This window comes from Octodon degus, unplaced genomic scaffold (assembly GCF_000260255.1).
Source record: "Octodon degus isolate 3935 unplaced genomic scaffold, OctDeg1.0 scaffold00103, whole genome shotgun sequence".
Lineage (NCBI taxonomy): Eukaryota > Metazoa > Chordata > Mammalia > Rodentia > Octodontidae > Octodon > Octodon degus.
This window is the reverse complement of record NW_004524679.1, coordinates 7,905,459-7,918,910: the sequence shown is the minus strand read 5'-3', so window position 1 is coordinate 7,918,910 and position 13,452 is coordinate 7,905,459. Positions and strand designations below refer to the sequence as shown.

The 13,452-nt window shown below is 37.1% G+C and overlaps 2 pseudogenes; both read left to right on the top strand.

Moving 5' to 3' along the window:
* The first annotated feature begins 3,435 nt into the window (after window positions 1-3,435).
* LOC101583161 lies at window positions 3,436-5,824 on the top strand (annotated as a pseudogene).
* Window positions 5,825-12,079: 6,255 nt separating this feature from the next.
* On the top strand, window positions 12,080-13,417 carry LOC101582750 (annotated as a pseudogene).
* The last annotated feature ends 35 nt before the right edge of the window (window positions 13,418-13,452 follow it).

Here is a 13,452-nt window from a genome sequence, read left to right as displayed (position 1 = left end):
AAGACTTATGTAACAACTAATGTAACTTTATAACTGACAAGTTCAGTCAAATCCAGTCAGGGTTTGCCCTGAAAACCTATACTGCAGTTTATAGATTCTTTGTCAGTTTCAGCTGTGTGGGTGAATCACAGCCATTGCTTGACATATATGCTTTCTGTGACAGTCTGAGAGAATGTTTTCTATCCATTTGACTCTCCTTAGGCACACTTTACAGCCTTGATCACATTGCACTGTGCCCTCATAATCTGGTTGGTCAGAAAATTTGGACATCACTGAATTATAGGATGTTACAGTACAGATTTTCTCATGTTCTTAGTGTTTACTTGGAATGGCTAGGGCCAAAATGTTCACAATATAGGTTTTTCACATTAGAAACATATGCTTCTGAGTTGAACAATTTCTTTTACTTTTTCTTTTATTTTTCAGATTTCCATGGAAAGAACATATATATATGTCTTCATGCAAACAAAGCTTTTATAAAACTTTAAAAGATGAAAACTGTTAATATTAATGCTGATATAACATTTACAAATAGAAGGATTAGTTCTGATAATATAATGTGCATATATAATATTATTGACAGACAAATATCAATGAGCTAGTTTCAAATTAAATTGGTAGGACACTTTCAATAATGAACACATTGCAAACTGTCTTCCTACTTATTATTTGCTGTACAAGATGCAGACATGATATCCTATTTACAAACACTATTACAACAAATATTTCTAGTCATTAAATAATGTAAATATATATCAATCCTAACTATTTTGAAAAAAAAACAGACACAAACTGGACACTCATTCATATGTCCCCTGTTTTTGTTTAGTACTGTCATTTGAATATTATAGGTGTGTTAACTAAGCAAAATTTCCAAAAAGTAAAGTAATCCATAGTACTATTGGGTCTCCCACTAGACTAGCAGTGTCAGAAACTTTTCTCCAATAATTTTATTGAGAAATAAATCACAATGAGACAGTTTCAAACCAAATTGGCAGGACAGTTTCAATAGTTAACACATTATATATATTCTTCCTAGTGGTTATTTGCTGTACAGAATGTGGACATGATATCATATATACAAACGCTATTAGAACAAATCCCTCTATTTAGAGAATGTAACTATACATCCATCCTAACCATTTTGAATACACAGATACAAAACAGACATTAATTTATACATCCCCTTTTTGTTTAGTTCCCTCGTTTGAATATTATATGTGTGTTAGCTCAGCAAAATTTTCTAAAACAGTCTAGTAGATCACCATAGTATTGGGGCTTCCACTTCACTGGTAATGTCAGAAATTTTTAACCTGAGTCCTCTACAGCTCAAGATAACAGTTTAGCTTTACTTATTATATTTCATTATTATACTTTTCCCCTGGATGGATAAGACCAAGATAAAGCAAGACCTATGCAATAAGAATCATAGCTTTTGGGTCTGAAAAGGTCAGTGAAATCCCCTCAAGATTTATTCTGAGATCCTTTACCTCAGATTATAGATCCTTTATCAGTGTCTAGCATATGGATGCCTCACAGCCATTGCTTGGTAGCCCTGTAATATTCCATTGTATAAAAATACCACATTGTTTTCATCCATTCCTCAAGTGATGTGCATTATTGTTGTTTCCAAGATTTGGTTATCACAAATTGTGTTGCTATAAACATAGTTTCACATATATCACTATAATATGATGTTTTCAGATACTCTGGGAAAATTCTCACTAGAGGAAGAGATGCATTAAATGGGATTTCCAGTCCAAGATTTTAACGAGTCCCCACACTGATTTCCATAATGGTTGCATCAGTCTACTTTCACACTAGCAATGGAGAAGAGTACCTTTTTTCCCATATCATCTCCAACATTTGTTGTTGGTAGATTTATTTATGATAGCCATCCTTTCTAAGGTGAGATGATATCTCAGTGCTGTTTTAATTTGCAATTTACAGATGGCTAGTTATGTGGAGCCTGTGTTCACATATTTATTGGTTTTGTAAGTTTATCCTCGGAGAAATGTGTGTTCTTCTGGGGTGCTCATTTATGGACTGGGTCTTTAAATTTTGGGCTCTAGTGTTTTTCATTTCTTCATAAATTTTAAAGAGCAGATCATTGTCTGAGTACTTAATTGTCATGTTTTTTTTTTCCAAATTTGTGGGATTTCCTTTCTCTTTGTTGGTAATTTCTTTTGAAGTGCAAAAACTTATCACTAAGAGCAGGTCAAAGTTGTTATTTCATTCAAGTGTTTCCTGTGTGATTTGATTTTTGTTCATGAATGCTTTACCTAACCCTATGTCTTCAAGATTTTCACCTAAATTCTCTTCCAGGAGCTTTATTGTTTCTGTTTTAATGTTCAGATCTTCAATCCAATTTGACTTTAGCTTAGTGCATAGTGATAACCCTGCATCAAGTTTTAGTTTTTGCCATACAGAGAGCCAGTTTTTCCAGCACCATTTGTTAAAGAGGATATCTTACTTCCAGTGAGTAAGTTTGGCCAATTTGTCAAAGATACATTGCCTGAGTGTGTTCATAGGTGCTTCAGGATCTTATAATATTTTCCTTTGATCCTCAAGGTCTATTTTCTTGCCATTACCATGCTGATTTTATCACAGTAGTCTTGTAGTATAATTTGAAGTCAGGAATTGTAATACCTCTTGCCTTGCCTTTATTGCCCAGGATCGCCTTTACTATTATGGGTATTTTCTAGTTCCAGATAAATTTAAGGCAAGACTTGTCTAGCTGTGTGAATTTTGTTGGTCATAATTTGATAGGGAATACATTAATCTGTACAGCAATTTTGGGAGTATGGTCATCTTCTCAATATGGTTTCTTCCTATCCATTAGCATGGAATAGTTTTCCATTTTACGAAATTCTCTAAGATCACTTTTTTAGCAGTACTGTAATTTTCTTTGAAAACATCTTTAACTTCATTAGTTAAATGAACTCCAAGATATTTCATCTTCCTCATTGTTATCGTAAAATATATTGTTTCTATTTTCTAAAGAAAAGCTGACTAAAGCTTTAAAAGTCATTTCATCTTCCTCATCAGCTACTTGAAATTTCAAAAGGTTGGTTTCTTAAAATTGTTTATCATTTTTTTGCTATAATTTATTATTCATTTCCTGAGTTATAAATGACATGTATGTAGGTTAAAATGATGTAATTTTATGATGTGATTCTCAGGAGATATCACAAAAACCTGGCAAGGTATATACATGTAAAATTTAATTAAATAATTCTACCTGGAAAAGAATGTTCATTGTAAAAAACTGGCATCATTTTGTTAAACATGCAAAACTAAATTTAAAAGAAAATGTTTCCAGGTTCCTATATGAGCTTGTTAATCTTGTCAGGAGAAGATAGCACATAAATAATTATAAATTATGTTGATGCAAAAAGTGCATTTTAAGTATTAAAAAGAGGTGTCACCACAACCATGGCTGACATCAAGACTGACATCTTCACCGAGAATGTAAAATGTGGCTCAACTGCGTGCATGAGATGGTCTTCCCGAAGCTGGTGAAAGCTGGTGAGATAAGTATGAGCAATTTGAGGCACATGTTCATAACTTCAAAAGGAAAGAGACAGAGGGTACCAGGCTTCAGCGACAGCTCTGATGGTATTTATCAGTGATCAAAGGCATTCAAGGACCTCCATGATGCTCACTGAGTTCCTCCATGAATTCTATGTGCCAGACTGCTACGTGTGGGATGATGTGCAAATGGTTGGTGCGAAATATGATGTATAATGGGAATACTTCCATAAAAACCTAGTGGATGGGTCCTTGATGATACTGGTTACTTAACTTGGCCAATTTCCTGACATAAAAAATCGCATTGTCAAACACAGCAGGAAGCTGGTGGAATATGCCAGTGTCTGCCACCATCTGGAAGCACTGCAGAGCTCCAAGAGGAAGGACAAAAGTCAGAGCTCTAAGGTAGAAGAATTTAATAAAGCACGGAAAGTGCTTAAAGAGTTTAATATCTACTAGCAAGAAGAGTTATCTTCACTTTGGTCAAGACCCATTGGATTTCATGTTAACGCTTTCAATAATGTTTCCAGCTCGGAGGCCAAGTTTCATAAGGAAATTGCGTCACTTTGAAACAAGCTTTATGAAGTTATGAAAAAATTTTGTGATCAGGATGTCAAAAAGGCAATCATCACCCAAGGTGCCCCCATGATTAAGTTCCTGTGGGCATTGCAAGGACAACACCACCTCCTGAGGAGCCTTCACCCTTGCCAAGCCAGACAGCCATTATCAATCACACACTAGCACCTGCATGTACAACCCCAGCGCAGCCTAGGTCACCATTACAGACAAAGGCCACCTGTCCCACTTCTGCCAAAAGTCACCACAACAAGGGGCTGCAGCAGGAGAAATCAGTGTGACATAACCTTCCCAGAATGAAGTCACTGAAGTGAACAAGGAGGAGACTCTGCTGGATCTCGATGTTGATCCTTTCAAGCCGGAAGTGACACTGGCAGTCTCTGGTGGAGAGACCCACTCAGCCATGTCTAAAGCATTGCATTGGGACCTATGGACAACAAGCAATGATTTGGTACAACTGGCCTCTGGCGTTACATTCAATGGATTCACCCAGCCCCAAAACACTTCATTATTCACAATGCAGGCAGATCAGAGTGTGATCTGGAACTTGGCTGATTCTAAACTGGATGATGCCACAAAGCCTACATCAGAGGAGCTACATGCTGCCACCATGCCTGCTGTTGGGATGGACCTTGGGCAGGAAGCACACGCTGAAGAAACAGCAGAGGAGGAATTGTTTGGACCTGAACTGGATGCTGAAGTGGCTGTGGCAACCACAGTGACAGCCAGGGGCTATCTGTGAAACAATCAGAGGCTGAGAAAGCATTTATTCCTGCCTGAGAAAGACTAGATCCAGAAAATTTTGGGACACTACCGAGTTACATGACGTTACAGTGCAAGTTCTCATATGTCCTGAGTCTTAATTGACCTTAGAAGGTTAGGGTCAAAATGTTGGCTTTCCTTGCAGCCCTCCTTTTTCTCTAATTTTGGTCTGCAAACTTAGGTTGTTAACCATCCAGAAGATAAGCTTATTGTTATTATCAAACAACTTAGGATCTCCAGTCTGCATCTTGTACAGCAATTAACCACTAAGAAGAATGTATGCAGTGTGTTAATTATTGAAACTGTCCTACCGATTTGATTTGAAACTGTCTCATTGCTATTTGTTATCAATAAAATTATGGAAAAAATAAAAATAAAAACAAATTTCGTTAAGGCCTAACAAAAAAAATAGTAAATCCAGAGAAGGCCACAGTATTCACTGCAACCACCGAGCTTATAGACAGTGACAGACCTCAGTCAGCAGCAGACACAGAAGGAGGTGGAAACCAGGATAACGTCAACACCTACTGTGATCATCAAACCTGCTTCTATCCATGAAGGGGATGAATATCACCAAATTGCCCAGAGTGCAGAAAGCAAAGAAGGCTCTGAGGATGTGGGTCCTGCAGAACCTGTGAACAATAAACTGGAGCTGGTCACAAAGCAGAAGCCAGGGGAGGACACCCAGGCAGAATCTAATGCAATCCAGTCCTCCCAAGATCTTTCTACTGGCTTTCTTTAAAATGTAGAAGCACTACATGATTTTGAGGCCCCAAATTCTGATGAACTTACCCTCCAAAGTGGGAACGTGGGGCTGCTGGTACCCTCAGATTCAGAAGCTGACCAGGATGCGGGCTGGCTCATGGGAGTAAAGGAATCACATTGGCTTCAGCACATAGATTTGGCTGCTTACAAAGGACTCTTTCCAGAGAACTTCAACGAGCACCTGGAGTAGGACTTTAAGTGTTTCACACAGTTGAATGACTGGGTTTTAAACCTTTGTGACATCTTGAAGAATTCACATTTACTATGACACTCTTAATGATTTACAGACTGATGCCAGGCAAAGATTGTAAAGACCTATCTGTTGAGCATGTATGCCAAAACAAACAAACAAAAAATTAAACAAATATAAGAAGGAAACACAAGCGAATGAAGAAGAAATATCTTTACATTGTTCCCATTGGTTCCAAAACATGTTGGCTTTCACTTTGTGCAAGCTATCAACATTCTTGTAACATCACTGCCCTTCCCCCTATTCGAAAGTAACTTTCTCCAAACTGAAGTTTAATTGCTCTGCATTAAGTATGTTATATCCAGAGTCTTCCCTGCAAAAGATATGATGAATTTTCCCTTAGTACAACTTAATCTTATTCCACTGCCCAGGTGTTAGCATATTCTCTCTCTCTCTCTCTCTCTCTCTCTCTCTCTCTCTCTCTCTCTCTCTCTCTCTCCCTCTCTCTCTCCCTCTCTCTCTCCCTCTCTCTCTTTCTCTCCTCCCTTTCAAATTTACTGTATTTATATTTAATCTGCTGCAATATTTTCAAAGGTTTCTTCAACACACCTATCTATACACTCCTGTGGACACACTGTCACACATGCTACTTTCACTAACTGCTGGATCTATATGTATGAAGAAGGCTACATGTACATAGTTGCATTCTTTTCTTTGCATTGTACCTCTTTGCTGCTCAAGTGTCACTGATACATTCATTGTCCTTACTCTGTCAGACTTTAGGTTTGCAGAAAAAGCCATCTCACTGCCAAAGCATTCTAAAATAATTGTAATTGCCATGTGAAGTTTGCAGGATAAAAACACAGATCTTCCACGCTGCTGTCATTTTGGAGAAATTCAGGATGTTTTCGTATGTCTCCTAACTGCTCTGCCTGGTGGCAAGTGAGACTGGAAGGAGCAGCTATGGTCTGCATTCCTGCCTTTAGGAGATTGGCAACAAAATTGGGTATATAACTTCCACACCGGGTAAACACTTTAAAAGAGCTCCTATATATGTCTACCTCTTTCTATTTATGCAACTCATCACCACAAAGTGATAGTAAAAAAAAAATAGGTGGTGTATTCTCTGTGCACGATTCACTTGTAATAGTTATGTTTTCAGTGCTATGTCATAACCAATAAAACTTTGTTAATCTCCACAAATTACCCTAAGAAAAGAAGAGTTAAACAGCGTATAAGACCCTTTGCCTAGCCCATGGGAATCCTCTACCCTCCAGAGACCCCATCCCAAGCCAACCCCGTGAATGAAAACTTCTGCGACATAATAGGGAATCCCAGATCAAGCCCAAGCCCAGGTTTGGATAGTGAATGGGAGAGTTACTGAGCTCTCCTGTGTTCCTTGAGCCAGGGGAACAACAGGGGGGCACAACAGGTTCACTTGCAAGGGCTGCAGCAGGAAGGAATTGGATAAAAAACTAGACCCAAGATAGGCATAACTTGATAAAATCAAAATTAGTTGATTTACACCAGAATTTAAGTAGGTACTAAGGTTATAACTGCACCTAAGTTCTGCAGCAAGATCAGAGTTTAGTCTTAAAAAAATGACAAATAAATGGAGCAAAATGCAATCTCAGACTTAGAGCCCACCCAGAAAAAGTACAGAGGATAGTAGCTCAGCAGAAATGTGTGAATTAATGTCATCAGAAATAAAGGCAAGAGCAGAAGTTACAGAGGAACTCAGAGCAGAATGTATTTCTGAAATAAATAAGAAATCTCTGAATTGATAGCGTCTGAAGTAAAGAATCAAGTACAGAAACATATGGAGGAAACAAAATGCATATCCACAACAAGTGCAGAGCAAACTAGCTCAGCTGAAATATATGAATTAATAGAGTCTGAAATAAAGAAACAACAACAGAAAGGTATTTCTGAAGTTAAAAAGAAATCTCTGAAATAATAGCATCTGAAATAAAGAATCAAATGCAGAAACATACGGAGGAAATTTGATCCAAAAAAATCTCTGTACTAAGAGAATTAATAACTGCTTCTACAAAAGGCATTGATGGAAAAATATATGGGAGACTACAAAATGAAGGATTCCCTGAATGAGCAATACATGAAAGAAATAGATTGCATGAAGCAGACTGAAAGAGATATAGGAAATTTAAAATCACCATCACAAGCCTGCAAAACCATTTTAGTAAAAGTGAAGACAGAATTTCAGATCTCACGAATGCTGGTGCAGCTAGTGAAAAGTAATAAAACTTCTCTTAAAAACAGCTGGAATGCAATAAAGAATAATTCAACACCTAAAAGATGATGCAAAATGAACAATGTGAGACTAAGAGGCATCAGTGAGAAAGAAGAGGTTAAAGAAATGGCACCAAGGAGCATATGGGCAGATGTAATAATAGAAAATTTCCCAAATATGAGGAAACAATGTCACATTAAGGTAACTGAAACATACAAAATGCCACATTACTTCAATCCAATTAAAAACACCACGACATGAACAACCATTTTTCAGAGGATGAAATTAAAGAAGTGAATAAATATGAGAAAATGCTCCACATCACTAGCCATATGTGAAATGCAATTTTTTTTTTTTTTTTTTTTTTTTGCAGAACCGGGGGTTGAACTCCGACCCTTGCGCTTGCCAGGGAAGCACTTATTGTACTGAGCCATCTCCCCAGCCCTGTGAAATGCAAATTAAAACAATGCTGAGATACCATCTCAGATCAGAAAGAATGGTTATCATAAGGAAATCAACCAACAACAAATGTTGGAGAGGCTGTAGAGGAAAGGGTACTGTTCTTCACTGGTGGTGGGAATGTAGCATGGTAAAACCATTTTGCAAAGCACTGTGGAGACTCCTTAGAAAACTAGGACTGGAAATTCAATTAAAGCCAGCTAATCCGCTACTGGGAATTTTCCCGCCGGAACTGAAAACAGCATATCATAGTGATATAAGTGCACCTATGTTTATAGGAGCACAATTTGTAATAGCCAAGCCTTATAAACAAATAAGATGCCCATAAATGAGAAATGTTTGTAAAAGATGTGGTATTTCTATACAATGGTGTATTCCTCAGCTATACATAATGATAAACTTGAACATTTATATTTAAATGGATGCAGCCTGAAGATATACACATGAATGAAAAGAACCAGACTCACATGTGTAAATATCGTGAATTCTCCTTAGTATAAGAACTCAAAAGAATAAATATAAATGCAAAAGTATAACAGAAAAGGATAGCGAAAACTTGAGGATTGGACAATGAGTAGAGGGCAAAGATAAAATCTGTGAAACATGACAGAGGCAAAGCCATATATTTATACTCACTGGATGGGCAAGGCAATGATCCTGAGAAATATCAGAAGGTTTTTGAAACTAGCAGTTAATTGGTAAGATCCTCACCATGACTAAATGTGTATGCTGATATCTGTGAACCAAACAACTGCACTGAAGTTTGCAATGTGTAATAGAAGGGTCGTTCTTGGAATTCCTGTCACATTGGTCTCCTAAAAAGGTACTTCTTCTCTTGACATACCAATTATTACCATACTGTCACTCAAGTAAATATTTATTTTTTGAAACAGTAATGTGTGAAAAAAAAGACACAAGGGAAAAAATTTCACTGATCTGTCCTGCTATAATGCTGTATATATTTAGACCTCTACATTTCTGTGTAAAAATATATAATCATTTCTTCATATCCTTTAAACATTTTTCATTATTTGAATTTTTTAAATCACACTCAGAGGGAAGTTAGAGGAATGTGATGGACAATGTAGAGTGTGCTGAAGGAGAGCGACATGGATAGAAAACATTCTCCCAGTCTTTCACAGAGAGAATATTGGTCAAACAATTGCCGACTCATCCACATGGCTGACACTGACAAAGGATCTACAAAGTGCGGTACAGGGTTTCAGGGTAAATCCAGAGGGGATTTGCCTGAACATGTCAGATACAAAAGTTTCATTTCATATTATACCAGTGTTGATTTATTTTTGGCTTAACCATCCAGCAGAAACATATAAATACATGGTATAATATTTAAGCCATATTATCTAGAAGCTGCAGTACAGGGTACCAAGGAAAATCCTGAGGGGATTTGATTGACCTTGTCAGATAGGAAGGTTACTTTTCTTGTTAGATAGGTTGCATTTTATCTTGGTATTAACCATGCAACAGAAAAGTATAAAACTGAGGTATAAAAAGTAAAGCCATATTAATATGTTGAACTGAGAAAGGCTCAAGTCAACAAATTCTGACATTGCCAGTCCTGCGGATAACCCACTACTTTTATGGACAACTGAAATATATTGGATTATTTTGCTGAATTCATACACGTAAAATATTTACATGGCAATGGAATATACATCTCTGACAACATAATCAAAAACGAGGGATGCAAATGAAGAACTATTTGGTATTTATATATACAAAGTATTTAGTTTATATCTAAAACTACTTTGTTTTATTTCAATGAGAAGTAAGATATGTACTAATAAAGTTTGGACAGGATATCATAGCTGCATCTTTCACTATGAATACCCAATATGAATAAAACAATGTGCAATGTATTACTTGTTGAATCTGTCCTAGTAATTGGTTTAGAAACTGTCTCATTGCTATTTCTTTCCCAAGATAATTATTTAAAAAAAAAATTTTCCCTCCAGAAAAACTGTACAATTATGAACTCTTGACAAAAATGTTTCACTAAACTCTTTTTAAGGACAATTTCTGACCCTATACAGTTGATCTCTTGCTGATTTTATAAAGAAATAATAATATTAAAAGAACTCATTATGACAAAAATGCTAAGCCATACTAATATGAGGTAAAATGCTCATGTCAACGTCTGATATTGCATATCTATGGATAACCCCCTAGTATTATGGGCTATTGGACTACATTAGATTATTTTACTAAATTCATGCACTTACAATATTTAAATGGCAATGGAATACCCATCTCTGATGAAAATAAACTAAGTAAGGGGATATAAATGAAGAGCATTTTGTATCTGTATATTCAAAGCAGGACATGCAGCTACTTTCACTTTATCCAATGAGAAGAAACATTTGAAGAAATAGTGTTTGGAGAGGATATCATGTCTGCATCTTGTACTATGAACAACCACTATGAAGACAACAATATGCAATATGTTAATTATTCAAACTGTCTTAATCGGTTTTTAACTGGTCTCATTGCAAATTTTTCTCAATAAAATTAATTAAATAATAAATAAATTACTCCTAAGTTTTCTCTTTCATACACTATATGTTTGACCTTACACATGCAAAATGACCAAGTAATATCATCTCTTTAAATGTGGCCCTATTATTTCTTTCTATTATTTATTTATTTATTTATTTATTTATTTATTTATTCTTTTTGGTTAGTCAAGCGCTTATTCTACTGAGTTATCTCCCCGGTCATGACCCCTTTATATAAATTTGAAGTATGTGTGTTCCTTTTTAATAAACACTTTGTTATTCTTTAAATGAGATGCACTTGTAATTTGATTGTCCTAGTTAATTTTTTTCTAAGACAGAATTTTCAACGCCAGTATTCAAAACACTAAAAGTTTCTTTAGGTCAATATTTACATAGGTTTTAGTCCACAATCAGCTGAGAAAAGTTCATGGTGGCACATGTAAGAGAGGCAAAGGTCATGGTCACAGAAAAAATACAAAAGCAACAGGAAAGAAATAGATGAGAGTCTTTCAATCCCTTGTAGAGTACACAATCTACTACGATTAACGTTATAAAAATCCAATTTAACTCAAGTTCAACCCTTCTGGAAATCTTCCCTAAGGAACTAAATCTTCACATCACAAGGATCTATGTATACCCAGGTTTATATCAGCAATTTATAATAGTTAAACATTTGAAAGAAAACAAATGGTCATCCACCCAAAAAAGGTCAAACAAGATTTAGTTATTTTATTCAATCTAGGGCAACCAGCGCCTCTTCCCTGAAAGGTCAGGCTCCACACCCGCTGCCCCCCACCAGGAGGCCCCCACTCCCTCATCGCCCAGGCTTGGCCTCACTGCAAATAAGAGCCTCATTTTTATTTAGGCTATGCTTAAGGGTGCCTGGCACTCATTACACTGTGGGAGTGCTCCAGCGGGCTCATGAGGAGAGGGAAGTGCAAGGAGAACTGGTGAATATGAAGGAGAAAACACACCTGATTGTGCGAAAGGGACAGGCATGGCAACTGTGAGGAGTGTGTCCCCATAACCATGTCTACTGGGGAAACCTTTAATCCAGAAAGTTATGGACTGGAACAAAGATTCCAGCTAACCAGATTCACTGAACTAAAGGGTATGCAATGCAAAGTGCCTCAAGATGTCCTGAAGAAACTGTTGGAATCCTTACAAGACAACCACTTCCTAAAAGATGAGTAGTTTCTTGGAGCTGTGATGCCAAGACGCGATAGTATTAATTGAAGCATGAACCAGAACAGCTTTTGAAGATACATACCTTCACTGAGATATCCTATCAACAGAGGTGCTAGCACAGCTGTAGCTTAGAATCTGGAACTTCTGCTGTTTGGCCATTAATACCTATCAAGCAGTGGAATATATATATATATATATATATATATATATATATATATATATAATTTCCTTGAGGGATATTCGTCTTTCCTTGGTTCAAATCACAGATTACATTTATCCTATTGTGGATAACACTTACACCATGGGTAGGATAGCATGTGCCAGTGACCTCAGTGGCCTGTATGCAGTGAGGGTTACAGAATATGGCAATATGCTAATGCTCCTTGAGTCAGTAATAAAATGACTGACAAGGAAAGGGATAAAGTGACACCTGTAATAATGCAGTGTTCTAAAGATGCAGCAGTGGAAGCAGGAACATCTGCAACAAGTGGCCAAACAGTATTAAACTCCTGGATTACCCTGGGTGGATTCGTTACACCAGTCTGCCAACGCAGTGAATTTATCATGCCAGAAAAGGCAGTACCTAGAGATGTGCGTGGGTTAAGAAAATGCCTCCGTATGAAAGTGGCTGTTGCTGTACCCCAGTGGCTACACATTCCTGAGGAGTGGAAATAATTAAACTAGTAGTCACCCAAGATGTGGAGTAGGCATACCAAGAAGCCATGAAGAATGTGGTGCTGCTCAACAGAACAGCTGCAGGATTATGCATAAATTCAACACCCATGTGCCCACTGCCAAGACGGGTTTTGCGATTTTGGGCCATGCACAGGCCTAGCCTGAAAACAGAAGAATGAGGTATCATTTGTGATTCACAACTTTCCTGTGGCAACGAAGATGACTGCTGTGAGCAAGGCCTGTGGAAATATGTTTGGCCTCATGATTGGGACCTTCCTGGAGACATCAATAGGCTTGATAATCTGTTTACCACGTGAGCAAGCTGCTCAGATCTATGCAGAGGTAAAGTTACACAGATATGGTAAATGTCACCAAGCATGGATGATTGGGATTGCAGATAAGAGCAACTGTACAACTAGAATCATAGACAAGCCTCGGATCATCAAAGTCACACCACAAGTGGCCACTCAAAACATGGATCTCACACTTGGTATTACTTATTAATCTAAATACAGATATCCATTTGGTTTAAAAATTAT